Below are 19942 nucleotides of genomic sequence, written 5' to 3'. Positions count from 1 at the left end.
TTTCCTGTAGCCTCTTCAGATACTGAAAGGCTGCTATGAGGTCTCCCAGAGCCTTCTCTTCTCCAGGCTGAACAGTCCCAACTCTCTCAGCCTGTCTTCACAGGAGAGATGCTCCAGCCCTCTCTTCATCTTCATAGCTGTCCTCTGGACTCACTCCAACAGCTCCATGTCCTTCTTAAGTTGGGGGCCCCAGAGCTAATGCAGTACTCCAGGTGGGGTCTCATGAGAGTGGAGCAAAGGGGCAGAATCCCCTCCCTCGACCTGCTGGCCATGCTTCTATTGATGCAGCCCAGGATATGCTTGGCCTTCTGGGCTGGAAGCGCACACTGCGGGTTCATGTTGAGCTTCTTGTCAACCATCACCCCCAAGTCCTTCTTCTCAGGGCTGCTCTCAATCCGTTCTCTGCCCAGCCTGTATTTGTGCTTGGGACTGCCCCGACCCATGTGCAGGACCTTGCACTTGGCCTTCTTGAATTTCATGCGGTTTGCACAGGCCCAGCTCTCACAGAATCACAGAATCAATCAGGTTGGAAGAGCCCTCAGGGATCATCGAGTCCAACCATTGCCCTGACACCACCATGTCAACTAGACCATGGCACTAAGTGTCATGTCCAGTCTTTTCTTAAACACGTCCAGAGATGGTGACTTCACCACCTCCCTGGGCAGCCCATTCCAATGTCTAGTAACCCTTTCTGTAAAGAAATTCTTCCTGATGTCCAACCTGAACCTCCCCTGGAGAAGACTGAAGCTGTGCCCTCTTGTCCTATCGCTAGTTGCCCGGGAGAAGAGGCCGACTCCCACTTCACTACAACCTCCCTTCAGGTAGGTGTAGACTGCAATAAGGTCACCTCTGAGCCTCCTCTTCTCCAGGCTAAACAACCCCAGCTCCCTCAGCCATTCCTTGTAGGTCAGACCCTCCAGATCCTTCACCAGCTTGGTCGCCCTCCTCTAGACTCGCTCCAACACCTCAACAACTTTCTTGAAGTGCGGGGCCCAGAACTGAACACAGTACGCAAGATGCGGCCTCACCAGTGCCGAGTAGAGAGGAACGATCACTTCCGTAGTCCGGCTGGCTACACTATTCCTAATAGAGGCCAAGATGCCATTGGCCTTCTTGGCCACCTGGGCACACTGCTGGTGTGTGTGTGTGGACCTCTCAAGCCTGTCCAGGTCCCTCTGGATGGCATCCCTTCCCTCCAAGCGTGTCGACCACACCGCACAGCTTGATGTTGTTGGCAAACTTGCTGAGGGCGCACTCAATCCCACTGTCCGTGTCGCCGACAAAAATGTTAAACAGTACAGGTCCCAATACCGACCCCTGAGGAACGCCACTCGTCACTTGTGTCCACTTGGACATTGAGGTGTTGACCGTACGTCTTTGAGTGCGAACATCCAGCCAATTCTTTATCCACCGAGTGGTCCATCCATCAAGTCCATGTCTCTCCACTTTAGAGACAAGGATGTCATGCGGGACACTGTCAAATGCTTTGCACAAGTCCAGGTAGGTGACATCGGTTGCTCTTCACCTATCTACCAGTGCTGTAACCCCATCATAGAAGGCCACCAGATTTGTCAGACATGATTTTCCCTTGGTGAAGCCATGTTGGCTGTCACGAATCACCTCCTTGATTTCCATGTGTGCCTCAGTATAGTTTCCAAGAGGATCTGCTCCATGATCTTTCCAGGCACAGAGGTGAGACTGACTGGCCTGTAGTTCCCCGGGTCTTCCTTTTTCCCTTCTTGAAGATGGGGGTTATGTTTCCCCTTTTCCAGTCAGTGGGAACTTCACCAGACTGCCATGACTTCTCAAAAATGATGGATAGTGTCTTAACAACTTCATCTGCCAGTTCCCTCAGGACCCATAGATGCACCTCATCAGGTCTCATCAGGACTCGTGCACCTTCAGGTTCCTTAGATGATCTCGAACCTGAACTTCTACAGTGGGCAGTTCTTCATCCTTCCAGTCCCTGCCTCTGCCTTCTGCGACTTGGGTGGTGAGGCTAGAGAACTTGCCGGTGAAGACTGAGGGAAAGAAGTCATTGAGTACCTCAGCCTTCTCCATAGCTTGGGTAACCATGTCTCCCGTTTCCGTCCGGAGATGGGCCCACATTTTCCCTAGTCTTCCTTTTATCGTTGACATACCTATAGAAGCATTTCTTGTTGTCCTTGACATCCCTGGCCAGATTTAACTCTATCAGGGCTTTAGCTTTCCTAACCTGGTCCCTGGCTGCTCGGACTATTTCCCAGTATTCCTCCCAGTCTACCTGCCCTTGCTTCCACCCTCTGTAGGCTTCTTTCTTGTGCCTGAGTTTATTCAGAAGCTCCTTGTTCATCCATGCAGGCCTCCTGGTGTTTTTGCTTGCCTTCCTCTTTGTTGGGATGAATTGCTCCTGAGCCTGGAGGAGGTGGTCCTTAAATACTAACCAGCTTTCTTGGGCCCCTCTTCCCTCCAGGGCTTTATCCCAATGGACTTTCATTACAAGGGTTTGATCCTGAAATACGCAGGTCATCATGGCCTTGCGTCGCTGGTAAAAAAGCTCGATTCAGGGAATTTTACTTAATTTAATTTACTACCAATTAATGTAAGCTTAAAAAGAAACCTACCATTTCTGTCCAGTACACCTTGATGAGAAGTCGTCATAGCTGTGGTTTCTTGTAGAAACAGCTAGCCCTAAATCTTGGTTTGATACTTGCAGTCAGAGGAAGATATAAACATCTTTTTTCTTAGACCTTAGTTGTGGGCTGCTCTTTTTATCCCTGGGACGTCTTTGTGGATCATGAGCTGCAAAACATACAAAGCTTTGTCCTTTCTCTTTGTTCAGTGGTTTAGAGCTGAATTACTATGCACAGTAATAAAAATGCAATGGAGACCTGTGTCATAGGAGGTACAACACTTCTGAAACTCACTCTCAGGTTGCTTCAGTTTGCGTCTTATGGCTAGGCTAGAAGTTAAAATTAAGCTAAATTAAGACCAATATGCAAAATATCAATTCTATATTCACCTTTATGTAACTTTAGAAAGATGCCGTCTTCTGAATGAAAATTTAATTCCTAAACAGTAAACTTTGCAGACCTGTATAAAAGGGAGCTTATGTATTGTGTGGTATTTTTTTTTACCAACTGCCTAAGCAGTTTCAAGTGGTTTTCAAATGTTAGACTTGCGCAGGGTGCTGCATCTTAAAACTGATTTCTATGGACTCTAATGAAAGATCTACCAAAAGTCAATGTAATATAATACAAACAACATATCCAGAAATAATAAGAGGGCTTTGTTAATGATTCTTCCTGCTTTAGCCCATTTTCCTTGACAGAAACATTCAGAATATAGAGAATGAAAAAGTAGACTTGGTGTTTATAGACAGAAAAATATCTGGAAGACATAAGTTTAGCATCTAAACAGGTATGCTTGCAGAAATGCACAGTTCTTTGCTCTGGAGAGTCCAACCTAGAGGGATGCTGTGGTCACGTTTAAGAAGCAGTTGGGCTCTGCTTCTATGAATCTCCTTGGAAAATTTTCAGTTGTATCTCCAAATACCAGTATAACTAGGTGTCTTGACAGGTTAAAAAGTTTTAGAGGTACCTCATATTAATAAATTACACATTCAAAAGTGTAACTATATTCAGTTTTCCAGATTTCCTTTAAGTTCTCGCTCAAAACACCAGCTTTAGATTTCTACCATTTGATATTATGATACGCAAGTTATTTAAGTCAAAATCTGACTCTGTCAATTAAAGGAAATCTTGGTTAAATTCGACCCTTGCTATCAGTTGATGGTTCGATGTCCTCACACAGTTTACAATCACTTTAATATTTCAGTAAATTGTTCACTAAATGAATTGTTCTAATATCAGAGGCATTTAACTTAATTTTTCTGTTTCTTTAATGCATCTTCCTATAACTAGCCAGGATTATATATTACTAATTGCTTGACCCAAGAATGCCAACTATATAACCATATACTGGAAGCATTTGACTTTACTAAATTCTTTCCCATTTTTTATAATGTATGTTATGTGATGAAAATCACTAAAAGGCATATGTCAATGGAAATTTTAATACATTGATAGAAGGGAAAGATAAAAATTCAGGTCCTGAATAAACATTATTATCAGTGTCTTAACCATGTCAGCCTAAGCAGTCCATCTGCAAAGCTCTTGCTGTAGAAGACCATACTTTATGATACAAGAGAATGTCAAAATCATAAGGAGATGGTTTGCAAGAACATAGTCATAATCTCATCCAGTTTTAGAAATATTTTCACTAAATGTTGGGCTCCATTTTTATAACTAAAAGCTTCCAATTTTTAAGGGGTACAGTATGTTTTTCTGGAAAAAAATACCATCATGTAACATTCAACAAACTGTTTCTTCAAAAAAGGGGAAAGCTTTGTAAAAACAATAATACTTATTTCAGTATCTGGCACAAATGCTTTGATTTAATTTTGGGAAAATACTTCTAATTTGTATGTGATCTAAATTACAAAAAGAAGGTCAGTGAAAAGTTAATAGAACAATGTTATGAAGCATTTCAGTTCTGAATAAACAATAATTTTGATAATTCTGGAATGAATCTCTGTAGGTATTTTTCTGCTTAAGACATCTCCTAAAAGCCACCTTCAGGTCAACCTGAAGTGAAAAAAAAGTAGGAAAATAATAAAATGATAGAACAAAAACCACCAAAAAATCACTATTCATGTTGTCAGCCTAACAAAGGAATCACATAATAGCTGAAGTTGGACGGGGCATCTGGAGATTGCCTACATCAGCCCCCCTGCTCAAAGCAGTGTCAGCTTGAGTCTCTTTTTCCAGGACTTTATCCAGTCAGGGTTTAGAAATCTCCAAGAATGGAGACTTCACAATCTCTCTGGGCAACCTGTTTTAGTTGTTATTGGTTTTGTTCATCCTCACAGCCTTGTCCAGCTGAGTTCTGAATACCTCCAAAGATGGATATTCTCTGACCTGTTTCAGCAACCTGAAAAAACTCTGTGGAGAGAAGTGGTGAAGTTGACCAAGCATGAATTTTAAGTGCTATTCATGCTTTATATTTAAGTTTACTTCACTCAGACTCTGATGTTGCTGCTGATTATTTACCAGACCAAAGAAAAGCCTCTGAAACGTTTATAAACAAAGAAAAATAGAATCATAGAATCATTTGGGTTGGAAAAAACCCTCAAGATTATCGAGTCCAACTGTTAACCTACCATATCTAGTCCACCACTGACCCATGTCCCTAAGTTCCTGGTCTACACATCTTTTAAATCACACCAGGGATGATGACCCACTTCCCTGGGCAGCCTGTGCCGATGGCTGACAACCCTTTCAGTGAAGACATTTTTCCTAATATCCAATCTAAACCTCTCCTGCCACAACTTGAGATTGTTTCCTTTCATTCTATCACTTGTTACTTGGGAAAAGAGCCTGACACCCTCCTTACTACAACCTCCTTTCAAGTAGTTGTAGACAGTGATAAGGTCTTCCCTCAGCCTCCTTTTCTAAAGGCTAAACAACCCCAGTTCCCTCAGGCACTCCTAATAAGACTTGTTCTCCAGACCCTTCACTAGCTTCGTTGCCCTTCTTTGGACTCTCTCCAGCACCTCAATGTCTTTTTTGTAGTGAGGGGCCCAAAACTGAACACACTATTCGAGGTGCGGCCTCACCAGTGCCGAGTACAGGGGGATGACCGCTTCCCTAGTCCTGCTGGCCACACTATCTCTGATACAAGCCAGGATGCTGTTGGCCTTCTTGGCCACCTGAGCACACTGCTGTCCCATATTCAGCCAGCTGTCGACCAACACCCCCAGGTCCTTTTCTGCCAGGCAGCTTTCCAGACACTCTTCCCCAAGTCTATAGCATTGTATGGGGTTGTTATGACCACTTCTGAGTGGCTGCCAACTCAATTTAACTCCATTCAGCACAACTCTTTGGCTCTGGCCATCCAGCCAGTTTTTTACCAAGCAAATGATATGCCTGTCCAAGCCATAAGCAGCCAGTTTCTCCAGGAGAATGCTGTGGGAAACAGTGTCAAAGAATTTACCAAAGTCCAGGTAAACAACATCCACAGCCTTTCCTTCATCCAGTAAGTGGGTCATCTTGTCATAGAAGGAGATCAGGTTAGTCAAGCAGGACCTGCCTTTCATAAACCCATGTTGACTGAGCCTGATCACCTCTTTGTTCTGTATGTTCTGTGTGATTGCACGCAAGATGATCTGCTTCATAACCTTCCCTGGCACCAAGGTCAGGCTGAGAGGCCTGTAGTTCCCTGGATCCTCCTTCCATCCCTTCCGGTAGATGCGCTTCACATTTGTTAACCTCCAGTCACCTGGCACTTCCCCGGTTATCCAGGATGCTGATAAATGATGGAAAGTGGCTTGGTGAGCACTACCGCCATCTCCCTCAGTACCCTTGGGTGGATCCCATCTGGCCCCATAGACTTGTGTGTGTCTAAGTGGTGTAGCAGGTCACTAATCATTTCCTCTTGGATTATGCTAGTGTATGTTACAAAGCACCTATTTTCAGGATAACTAAAAGGAAAAAATATGCTATCTGGAACAACCTTTATAATGTTAAAGTCCATTCTCCATCAGACTGTTGGAGGAGGTAAATTATCTCATTTTTCTAGGGAAAACATAGATGAATAAGTTTGGAACATTAGATTAACACTTAGTATATATTCCCATTAAGGTACACTTATTTAAAGTTTCTCATTCAGTAGGTCCAGCATGAATCATACTGGTCATAAAACTTAAGAGACAGGAAAAGAAAATTGCAACAGCTTAAACTGTGAGGAGAAGAAACTCTCCAGGTAAAATAACTGGTAAAATAACTGCTAGTAAGTAATACACTTTATCTACAACTGCCTTAATGATGACAAGTTGCATAGTTTACATAACTTTAGTAGTCTTATTTTATCATGTAGCACATGTTGGAAGTATGAAGTAATTTAGTGTGTACTGTCATTGCTCACCTAAATTCTGTGGCTTGTACTTGTCTAATTCCAATGAAAGGGTTAAACGGGTCACAGTAATAATAGGTAAATGTATAACATATTTTATCTATGATGTAACTTTTCTGACTTCAGTTATGTGTCAGCAAGTGATAATCAAACTCAGGATCAACCTGAGTTTCACTGCGGACATGCCTTAACTTTTCCGTCACAAATACTTTTTTCTGAATCTTGGGAAAAACTGCATTTTGATCACACATTTGATGTATTACTTAAGAAAAAATATTTTTTTTTCCAGCTTCTCTGCATCCTTCATTCCAAACACAACATTCACTTTGCTTTTTCTTCTTTCTTTTTTCAAATGGTAGGGAGTTTTTATTATATTAGATAGTCATCACCTTCTCTGGTAAGTGGTGCTTCCTTCCTTTCAGCTGAGAAGCCTTTTTTAACATTTGTAAACTTCAAAATTTTAGATTGTGTCAAAGGACTCAGATTAAGACAAAAGTATTTTTTATCTGGAATATGAGGCCTGATCTGGTGCAGCTATTCTTTTTTTATTTCTTGGTCTGTAATACTAGCAGGTGTTCTTCCAATATAATTTTTTTTCTGTGTTTCATTCTTCACATAAATCATGAAGTACCAATCTCTATCATTCCAATCTTCTAATATCTCAAATAAATACAACCTAAGATTAATCCCCCACACACCAAAAAAAACAAGTTTTATTTATTGGCCAGGCTATTGAGAACTTATATGTTTCAAATATTGATAAGAATTTGCAATTTTCTTTTCATAGTTTACTTTTCAATGAAACCTATTAAACAAACAAACAAAGAAAAATGCTTTTATTAGCAATTAAAGAGTTTCAGCTCACTTTTAATTTCATATATTCCTGCCTTTGGGTCATTTTGGACATTACTCTAAAAACAGTATCCATATTTATTGTGAAGGCAAAGCAGAAGCCTGTTAGATCCAGAGAAATAAAACGACATTAAACAAGATACAATTAAGACACACTTACCTTAATCTCAGGCATACTCAGGGTGCTTACACTAGAACAAAACCCTTGGCAGTGTATAAGCATTTTGTAACTTTGTAATGTTAATAACAGTGTTTCATGATATATCCCCGAGTCGTGTACAGCTATAACTATAATAATTTATGTATCAAGTAGAATAGAATAGAATAGAATAGAATAGAATAGAATAGAATAGAATAGAATAATAGCAAATAATCATTTTCAATGATTGTTTTTTCTTCTGTTTTCAGCTTTGGGCTGAAAGTATAACTCAATAACTTTAACTTATTCATGAGATTTATCCAAACTGAAAAGTGAGATTTGCCCTTCACTAGTTACCTACTATTATTTCATATATAGGTAAGAGAGAAACTTAATAGAGACTCATTCGAGTAAACAGTGATATAGTGAAACTCTATTGATAAATTATAGAATTAAGAACTTACATTTCTCAGTGCTTCTATGTTTCCACCCAGACAATCAATTTAAAGCTCCTGTGACATTTTTAATTGGAAAAAAAATGACGTACTTGTAGAAGACTTGATTTTTCTCACAACTGGATATTTTGTATTACATGAATAAAAGAATTGAGAGAATAAGGCAAATTTGAACTCCATACTATATGAGGGAATGAAGGAGCAGAAGGAACCATTTGTCCGAAGAGATATGCATTTTGCTTCATTGTAACGTTCATGGAATTTCCCTGATCAAAATTAATATGAAAGGAGAATAAGATGGGGCAGTTACAAGGCAGATATATCTGGTTGTAGCTCTTTTGATTTCTGCAACATTATACCAATTTACATTCCTTGAAATTCTTAATCCAAGCAGATTAGGAGTCGACTTGAAAAAAAATTTTGTTTGTTTCTACACCACTTAAAAAAAAAGCAAACCTAAGAAAAACTGTGTTCCAAATTCTTTGTATGCTCTTTATAGCACATCTGAAGATATAAGTGGATTACAAGTGATCAACTTACATGACTTCAAATAACTGCTTGTTAGCTCAGTTGCCATAATCAAAATTTAAGGTGTTTATCATTATTGCTAATATTTAAGGTATTTTATATCAAAGTATTTTACGCCAGAGTTGCTTCCAGCTGAGATTTCATCTGGTGAACTCTGTTAACTATATCACTAACGTATAGTAATATGATTGCTTGCAATTTTCTGTCACTCGTCTCAGATACTACTTAGATTTCCTTGAAACTTAAATTGACCTTTTATGAAGAGCAAATGAGCTATGCCTCTTCTTTAGGTGGTTTTGTGTAAGAGTTGTTATTTTCTTTCCTAAGAACTTACTTACAGATGAAAGCATCAGTTATTAATTTAGACTTAATATGGAACTAAAAAATTTTCCATATTTCTTATTCTGATGATACTGGCCAATCCATCCTGCATGATTTTGAAGAAATTCTCCCATTGTTTTTTAGTCTTCTTTTATCCAAAGGTTATAAATTGTTAGGGACAGAATTAGTGTGTGCACCAACTTGTATAATGCACAAGCTGTGTCCCTTTCCTACTGCTTAACATTCTGTTATAGTTTAGACAGTTAACATAAGAACATTCTATAGAATGAAACAGGACAGGACAGGACAGGACAGGACAGGACAGGACAGGATAGGATAAGAATAGAATAGAATAGAATAGAATAGAATAGAATAGAATAGAATAGAATAGAATAGAATAGAACAGAACAGAAGCGAAGCATTCAGTCCCTAGTAATGAATTAACATAGTTGTCCTTCCTTAGATATTGCTGTATAGAAGAACTGGAAAGGTTCATCAACAACGGCATTTTTATTTTGTAATGAAGAACAACTGGTAAGCTGCATGAAAACTCTTTTTATAGTTGCTACTATTAAAATATAAATAATTACATCAAATTTGACACAATAACATTTTTCATTGCTATTTAATTTTAATCTAAAGATATGTTGTTCGTCTTCAATTTTTCTCTAATACTTTGGAAATTGCTTCTTTTATTTTGGAAGTCTGTCGCTGTCTATGTATTCACTTTTTTTTTTTTCCCCAGAGGTGCTCCATCATAATCTTCCAACCATTGTAACCAATGAGAAGTTTATTGTCAGTATCAAGCAGAGAAATATTAGGCTGATGTGGGTTATTCTCAAAGTGGCCCTCTTTAAAATTATGTCATGGCCTATGTCATTGTTGTAACACCTTAGTTTACACCAGCAGAATTCAAAAGCAACTGTTGGATGTTAGTTAGACCTTCTTACTGCAAGTCTATAATCTTTCACCTAGGTAACTATAAATCTACCAAGATATGTAACAGCTTTGTTAGCATTGATGACATAGAAGAAATTAATCAGAAAACTTCCATTAGTAAAATTAAAGTACATGGGAAAACATCTGAGCACATCAGAGACTTACTTCTACAATCTTCTCAGGTTCTTGTTTTTTTATAATAGGATGTCCAAAGTTTGGCAAATAGATCTAAATGTAATTATTTTAATATATATTCTTATAATTATTTGGCCTTTGGTGAGTATTGTCTTCAAGCAGTAATGGAACTCATACTTCTGAGACATACAGTTCTTAAAATGCTTATCAGAGTTAACATTATAAACACAGCTGTAGATAGATTTTGCAAAAAAGAAAAGTCAGCAGTGTCTTTCTGCCTTTCCCAGTGGATTTGAATAGTTGTTCTAATCTTAATAGTGGTCAAGCTTGGCTAATGCTTTGAAATGCTCTCACTAAAATTATTGTGGTTGAGTTGCACAGAATTGTTAGTTAAATTTATCCTTCATGTTTCACGAAATGGCTCTTAAACCGTAAGATTGATATTGGCAAGCAATTCTTAAAAGAATCCATTAATCATTTCATTGTGGTTGTGCGCAAAATGTTAGAAACAACTGAAAACAAATAGTGTCTGAATAAGAAAAGATCCAGTTGATGATAACTACTTAAACAGAGATACTTAAGAAACTGTTGTGTCATCAGATATACATGAACGTTTGTAGTTAACTTTGATAATGAAATAGGGCACTTGTTATATAATAAATTTTAGTCTTCACTGGAAGCTAACCAGAGCAGGTGAAAATTGTGAAAGTTAATAGTGTCAGGAGGGACAGATCTTCTAAGGTGACTTGAATGTGTACAATGATTAGATACAACTGTACAGAAGTCAAATATCCATGATAAGAAACTAAGAGCCAGAAGGACTATAGGCATTAGGCTCTGTAGCAAGTTTTAAGATGGGGAGATGCATCTGAGTGGTAGTACACAACAAACAAAGGACATTTTTCTAAGAGCACATTTGCCACAATTTGAGAGGTGATCAAAACTCTGACTTGAAGAAGACATTAGGGTGGTGGGGAAAGGCACTGTTAAATAATCTCATTGAACCCATTTCTGTTAACTAGATATTGACCGTATATAATCATTGTCATTTAAATTGAAGACAGGAAGTGATGCAAGACCTGTGCCACTCCGTAGCCCCAGGTGGTTGTTGCAGGGATTGTTAAGTCAGCATAGTAAGAATTTGCACACAAGTGAAAAGACAGAAAAAGTAACCACCTTCTCTGTTCCCCAGCCTCCCAGAAATGTAATTTGGGATTCTCAGAGCTCTCTCCAGTTGAGGGAAAGGAGATTGTTTATATCCAGTGTGAAAGAATAGCTGGACATTGCAATTGCTCCTTCAAAGGGATGAACGCTACAGAAAAAGAAAACTAAGGAAAATGTAGGCCCGCTGCTGAATGAGGAGGGTGCCCTGGTGATGGAGGATACAGAGAAGGTGGAGTTACTGAATGCCTTCTTTGCCTCAGTCTTTACTGCTAAGACCGGCCCTCAGGAATATCAGATCCTGGACATCCGAGAGAAAGTCTGGAGAAACAAAGACTTTCCCTTGGTGTCAAGGAGGATCAGGATAGAGATCATTTAGGCAAAGTGGACACCCACAAATACATGGGCCCCGAAGGGATGCACCCACGAGTGTTGAGGTAGCTGGCAGGTGTTATTGCCAAGCCACTCTCCATTCTCTTTGAAAGGTCATGGAGAACAGGAGAGGTGCCTGAGGACTAGAGGAAAGCCAATGTCACTCCAGTCTTCAGAAAGGACAACAAGAAGGACCCAGGAACTACAGGCTAGTCAGCTTTACCTCCATCCCTGGAAAGGTGATGGAACAGCTCGTTCTGGATGCCATCTCTAAGCACGTAGAGGAAAAGAAGGTTATCGGGAGTAGTCAACATGGATTCCACAAGGGGAAATCATGCTTGACCAATCTGACAGCCTTCCACGATGATATGACTGGCTGGGTAGATGAGGGGAGAGCAGTGGATGTTGTCTACCTTGACTTCAGCAAGACTTTTGACATTGTCTCCCACAACACCCTCACAGGAAAGCTCAGGAAGTATGGGTTAGAAGAGTGGACAGTGAGGTGGACTGAGAACTGGCTGAATGGCAGAGCTCAGAGGGTTGTGACCAGTGGTGCTGAGTCTAGTTGGAGGCCTGTAGCTAGCAGTGTTCCGCAGGGGTCAGTACTGCATCCAGTCTTGTTCAACTTCTTCACCAATGAACTGTACGAAGGGACAGAGTGTGCCCTCAGCAAGTTTGCTGATGACACAAAACTGGGAGGAGTGGCTGATACACCAGAAGTCTGTGCTGCCATTCAGCAAAACCTGGACAGGCTAAAGAGTTTGGCAGAGAGGAACCTCATGAAGTTTAACAAAGGCAAGTGTAGGGTCCTGCACCTAGGAAGGAATAACCCCATGCACCAGTACAGGCTGGGGGTTGACCTGCTGAAAGCAGCTCTGCAGAGAAGGACCTGGGAGTTTTTGTGGACAACAAGTTCACTATGAGCCAGCAACGTGCCCTTGTGGCCAAGAAGTCCAATGGTATCCTGGGGTGTATTAGGAAGAGTGTGGCCAGCAGGTCGAGAGAGATTATCCTCCCCCTCTACACTGCCCTGGTGAAGTCGCACCCAGAGTACTGTGTCCAGTTCTGGACCCCCAAGTTCAGGAAAGACAAGGAACTACTGAAGATAGTAGTTCCTTGTCTGGAATTGGGACTGAACTGCATTGGGATTGAAGGTAGGAGAAAAATGGACAGAGTCCTCTTCGGACACCGGCCATAAAAGAAGAAAGCGTGACTCTCAGCTTTAAACTGAGAATGATGAGTATGGGATGGAATACTTTGTTGGGTCACCTGTCCCGTCCACTTCTTCCCACAAGTGCAACCCTTTTACACCCTTTCACTTGCAAACCACAAGAAATTTAGCAGTGAAGTTGGTTTCTATAAGAATAAGTATAAGCAAGAGTATTTCTGCATACCATTCCTATTGTTACCTTAGTAATAGCTGTGAACTTCAAATATTATCAATTCTAGAAGTCCACACTGTTTGAAAAAAACATGTAGTTAACTTCAGAAAGTGCAGTTACCTAGAAGAAACTTAACTGAAAGGAAAAATCGCTGAAAGGAAAATTGTTTCTGTCCTAGTCCAAACCAGAACACTGTCTCTTTAAAAAAAAAAAAAAAAAGCAAGCTACTGCAGTCAGTTATGAATGCTGATGTGACCTGGATGGTTTTATAATATTTCACTTACACAGCAGAATGACTTCTATGCTTGTAGAAAGTTTCAGAAACAGATGAGTTTGAGGCAAGTCTTCCACAAGGGGGCTCAATATTTCAAACTCAGCCTTGCCAGTTCTCTTTTGACAAACTGCACAGCAGAGGCTAATGCCACAGAATTAGAAGGAATTTAGTTTTCTCTTAGTAAAATTATTTTTATTAATATTATGATTCTTCCGCAGCATTGCTTAGGTATGTCCATATAGCATTTCTGACTCTGTTTGTTTACAGGAAATAGTTCAAAATTATGTGTTAAACTAATATTGTTTCTAATTTGTGTGTTTACACCACAATTCAAAAAAATAAGGACACTTTTATTAAGACCTCAGAAACATCTGTCGCCATTTTTAAATTTAATGCAAATATGTTCCGTCATCTCTGTAGAAAAAAACTGTGTATAGCTGAGAGAATTTTATGGTTTCGCAGGGTCTAAGGTTCAAAAAATGCTAGAAACAGCCCTTTCCATTTTGTTCATTCATTTGTTATGCTTCTAAAACCACTTTAAGAAAATTTGAAAACAAATATCTTGCTCCCTTGCACTCTTTTTGAATTGAATGCTTTGTTCTCAAATTCATTGTCATTACCTACAAAATGCTAAATTCCTTGAATTGCCATTAGAAATAAAATGACAACTGAAGCAGTCTTATGTCTGCAGCTTGGATTTTTTTTACTGAGAGATAAACCACAAATTACAGTGTAATAATTTCAATTTGTTTTACTTCCCTATGATTACTGAAAAGATGTAAGTCATGAGTGGCTTCTTAAAACTACTTGCTGCAGCATATTACTATTAAGTCAACAGAGCTGCTCCTCATTTCCTGTAATGTAATGGGAGGCAGAATCATACCTCTAACATGTTCTGGCTGTACAGAAGTGAATGTAAGTAATATTTTTTTTCAACTTCTTATGGCTTGGAATATTTGCAGGAAAAAAATAAAGTAATTATCCTTCGACCCTTAGATGCTCTTGCTGTAACTCAGAAGTGTAGAAACATCTGAAAATGAAAAATTATGGAATGGAAGTGTAAGCTAAATTATTTTCAAGACTAAAAACTAATGATTAAGAAAATAAAGTCCTGAAACCCTGATTCACTTTTGGTAAAAATACTGAAGTTACTTTTGTTTTATTTAATTTCTTCTTCCTTATAATGTTCTTTGAAAAATGAAAATAAAATATGTAGAAAAAATTCCTTGTTTCTGATCAAATTAGGGAATCATAGTCATACATGGCCTTAAATTAAATATAGCTTCAAAATGCTGTTTAGTATTTTTGAGAATCCATGTGCATTTTGTTAGAAATACAAATATATTGTGTATTTTGTGTATACCTTGAAGTAGTTTTTATGAAATAGCCTGTCTTATAAGAGTTTATTTTTAAAAATGTGCCTCACAGCACATTTACTTCCCGTAAATATCAACCATCCCTTACAGCTGAGGTTCTGTAACAGCAAATGGATTTGTAATAGCAAATTAAAACAATTAATTTAATATGGTATTAAAATGTCTGTTTAAAGAAATATAGTTCCTGAAAAATACCTGTTTGTTTCAGCTGTAAGTAGAGGCTGAAATCGTCATCGCTGTCTGAAGCACTGGGACACAGGATCATGCATTGTATTGCTTCTTGGTAACAGTATCTATGTTAGCTTTTCAACGACTACAGTTTTGCCTAACATTTGTGATGGACCACCTGAGTATGAGCATGCAAGTTACTCTGTCTCCTTTACACAGTGGTATATGTCTTCCTTACCAGCTAGACTATTCTTTGGCAGCAAAAGTGATTTGCAAAGGCTTTTTCAGATCTTTTAATACAGATTACTGTAGATTGAAAAATTTGTACCACAGTAAGAGTCTTAGACATGGTGGTAACATGGTACAGAGCAGTTTCCCCAGCAAGTGTTGAAGCAGCTCTCCTTGCCAGGGTAGAGGCTTTGACACAGACTGAACTTCACATGGTGCATGCAGCCCTCCAAGCCCCAGGCTGCAGGCAGTGCCTGTAGCCTCTCTCTCTGACAGAGATGTCCTTCTCTCCTGAAGGAGGCGTGCTGTCTTGGAGAAGATGTGCCACCAAGTGGAGGAATCACAGGACCTGTAAGCAGGCTGCACAGTATCAGAGAAGATGAAAGGGAGACAGACAGGATCTTCTCTGAGACTCAATAGCTTGAAGATCCCTAGACCCCATCTGCAACAGAGAAGCAGGCAGTGTCCACCTCCAGCAGCTGAATTCCATCTCTTTGTGTGGGAAAGCCATCCAAATGAGTCAATGGGAAAGGTTTCCTTGAAAAGTAATGGAAGGTTACTGCATAAGGGGTATGGGACACACTATGGAATGCAGGTAAAGAGCAATTTGGGAAGACTTCCTATAGGATGTTTAGAGGAGGAACAAAGGTTGGGAAAGGGAGGAATCATATCAAGTGGTCAGGGGAGGAAAAAGGGGATAAAAAGTCTGGTTGCACGTAAACAGTTTGCTGTCCAGTATGCTTGCCTTGCCATGCCCTGTGCCTGTTCACTACAGACTGTCCTGCCTTGTCATTAAACCCCAATTCTTACTATTTTCCTGTGTATGGAGAGTTGTCAGCAACAGGAGAGGAGTCAAGGGTCATAGGAGCCCATATGTCTGTGATGCCAGCACCCAGAGAGACCAGAGTAAGTTAAAATGTATGTGCCACTGTTTCCACTCTTTCAGATGGTAAGTTACTGCTACAGTTTCTTGGTGTTGCACCTGTCAATGGTATCTTGGGATGTCTCTGGTTTCCAGATATCCCAACTGTACTTCAAAGAGCTCAGCTGTACTTTTCAAGGGAGTTTCTAGTTCCCAAGCCTAGTTCCCAGGCTGGCAGTCATTTTCTTCTGTTCGGTAATTCCCCCTTCTAACCAGGCCACCTTTCTGGCTGCTGACATTAATTGTACAAGTGTGTTTGTGAGTATATGCCTATTTGGAATCCATGCTCAGCCTTGCTACTGGTTTCACCTTAAGGGTAAGCGGTTGTGGCAGCCTTACTTCTATCAGGCTACCAGATGCAGCAACTGCTAAAAAGTCTGTAGTCCTGGAGTTGGTTGACAACAAAGTTGAGCAACATAAAACGTGTACCTAAAGCAGTGTACCTCTTTAAAATAGTTGTATACCTAGTTGCATTACCAACAACAAAAGATCAGATACATTTCACAACTTGCACTGGAGGAGAACTTTAGAGATGGTTTGCCAAATAATTCAGCAGGGTGCTGTACATCTTTTTCTTCATTCATAATGAAAGAAGAGACTATTATGTGCTATTCATAGAAAGCAAGACATACAGTTGGCTTAATGAGTTGTGTTCTGTAGGGTCATAAAAAATTTATGTTAATTGCAAACATAGGATACACAATTCAGTGCAATCATGTTGGTATCTTTGTAGTGGTTCTCTTCACACTGATGTACAATTAAATAATCCTGAAATCCTTACATTAATTCACTCCATTCATTGGATTAAGTGTTCTAGCAGCAGTCTGGAAAGCTTGGGAGAATGACTTCAATAGCAGTTTTTGGAAAGTGTGTGGCAGAGTAGCTGCTTGAAGGCGGGAATAGGAACAACCTGATCATCTGCAGATGATTCTGATCAGAGAAAAGTTTCACTTTCCACTGACGAAGAGGAGAGAGGTGACTATAGAAGTCAGTTGCTGCAGCTGGAATGACCGCTGTCAGGGTACAGGACTGATGCAGATGACTTTAGACGCATGAGTTGGCTGCAAGGAGTCAGGCTTGCAAGGAGTCAATCCACTTTTCCTAAATGAACATGAAACAGTATCATCTCCTTGTTTTGGCCTCATAATTTCATACGTTCTTTTAAACAGATGTAAAACAAAGAAACTACATAGACCAAATTAGAGTATTTCTGCTTCCTAACTATCAGAAAATAAACTGCCAGGTCAGTAAAAATAGATCTAGAGGAAAGATATATTTCGTACCTAGGTAAGCAAGCCTTGCTTGGCTTCCTGAATTCCCAGCTAGTGCCAGAAAAGAGGCGATTTCTCCTTGTTTGGTTTCTAACAATATTTCAAGAACTGGAAAAGAAAATTACTGATGGGGACCTTGCACTGGTATTAGTGGAGCAGACTTCTTTTCATGTGTTTCAGTAAAAGCTTTGACCCTTTTTTCAATTGCTTATGACTTGATCATATTTATTTTTTTAGACTGAAGGTGTCTCAGGGTCATCTTTTTATGGGTTCCCCCACACACTTTCCTTTCCCAATATTACCAAAATCAAGGTTACTGAAAATTAAACTATTCTTTATTATTTAAAATTCTGTTGATCTCATTTTTGAAAAACTTTAACTTCACCAGGCTTCAGAGCACATGGTTAAAATTTCATGGTGGAGTAGCACCTGTGATGCCTTAGTGCCCCTTATCATCTGTATAAACCCTGCCCAAATTTGATATGGTTTAATCCTTAAAAAAAATATCATTTTCATGCCATAACAAAAAAAAATTAGATTTTAAGAAAAGGGTGGTCACTACACACTCCATACACGCACATATATTTCAATTGAGGACTGAACAGGCTGGACCTAGCAACTGCAGCTCAACTGCTATGAGCACAGTTGAGTAACGTAGATGAAAACAGAAAGATTACCTCTTTTGCAATGTACCTTACTTCATTTTTAGCATGGACAATATGATTAAAGAAGTTACCTTATGTCAATGCAAAGGTAACAGTCACTGGGGAAGGAGGAGGAAAGGAGATGGGGTTATAGTGCTGTTGGATAGGGGAAGAGCAACTGATGTCACCTACCTGGACTTGTATTTGACACTGTCCCACATGACATCCTTGTCTCTAAACTGGAGAGATATGGACTTGATGGATGGACCACTCGGTGAATAAAGAACTGGCTGGATGGTCGCACTCAAAGAGTTACAGTCAACGGCTTGATGTACAAGTGGAGACCAGTGACGAGTGGCATTCCTCAGGGGTCGGTATTGGTACCGGTGCTGTATAACATCTTTGTCAGCAACACAGACAGTGGGATTGAGTGTGCCCTCAGAAAGTTTGCCAAAGACATCAAGCTGTGCGGTGTGGTCAACACCCTGGAGGGAAGGGATGCCATCCAGAGGGACCTCGACAGGCTTGACAGGTGGGCCTGTGCAAACCACATGAAGTTCAACAAGGCCAAGCACAAGGTCTTGCACGTGGGTCGGGGCAGTCCCAAGCACAAATACAGGCTGGGCAGAGAATGGATTGAGAGCAGCCCTGAGGAGAAGGACTTGGGGGTGATGGTTGACGAGAAGCTCAACATGAGCCTGCAGTGTGTGCTTGCAGCCCAGAAGGCCAACCACATCCTGGGCTACATCAATAGAAGCATGGCCAGCAGGTCGAGGGAGGTGATTCTGCCCCTTTACTCCACTCTCATGAGTACTCCACCTGGAGTACTGTGTTCAGCTCTGGGGCCCCCAACATAAGAAGGACATGGAGGTGTTGGAGCAAGTCCAGAGGAAGCCACAAAGATGATCAGAGGGCTGGAGCACCTCTGCTATGAAGAGAGGCTGAGAAGGGGTCTCTTCAGCCTGGAGAAGACAAGGCTCTGGGAGACCTTCTAGCAGCCTTTCAGTACCTGAAGGGACCTACAGGAAAGCTAGAGAGGGATTTTTTACAAGGGCAAGTAGTAACAGGATGAGGGGGAATGGTTTTAAACTGAAAGAGGGTAGATTTAGATTAGATATTAGGAAGAAATTATTTCCTGTGAGGGTAGTGAGACACAGGAACAGGTTGCCCAGAGAAGCTGTGGATGCCCCCTCCCTGGCAATGTTTAAGGCTAGACTGGCTGAGGCTTTGAGCAACCTGGTCTAGCGGGAAGGTGTCCCTGCTTGTGGCAGGGGGGTTGGACCTAGATGATCTTTAAGGTCCCTTCCAACTGAAACCATTCTATGATTCTATGATTCTATGAGCCAGGCAAAGAAAAGTGAAGAAATGGAAAGATGAGATTAAGTCAAGAAACCTAACAGGAGGTTGAAGCTGGTCCAGCAGCTGGTTAGCTGGGGACAAGAAAAAATTATTTATGTTGAAGATCCAAAAGGAAAAGGTAGGTAGGACTTGGGGTTCTGACATGTAGAGTATAAAGGGCAGAAATATTTTAATTTGGGAGTGTAACTTTTGACTTTGCAACATCAGTGGTGAATATTTAAGTTAGGATTTACTTGTGTGCTGAGAATCTCTTCTGGGATTCAAGAAAATCGAATCTTTCTTTTCATTTGTTCACTAAGTAGAAAAAAAAAAGATTCCAGAGGCAAAAGTATTGATATAATAATGGTAAAATTATCAGAGTATTAAAATTAATGACAACTTTCCTAGAATGAATTTTAATTCTCTTCCCAGCAATAAATTATTGCAAACTCTCAAATTTTCAAAAGAACCTCTCAGTAATGTATT

This window comes from Nyctibius grandis, chromosome 21 (genome assembly GCF_013368605.1).
Source record: "Nyctibius grandis isolate bNycGra1 chromosome 21, bNycGra1.pri, whole genome shotgun sequence".
Lineage (NCBI taxonomy): Eukaryota > Metazoa > Chordata > Aves > Nyctibiiformes > Nyctibiidae > Nyctibius > Nyctibius grandis.
Note: the sequence above shows the minus strand (reverse complement) of the source record.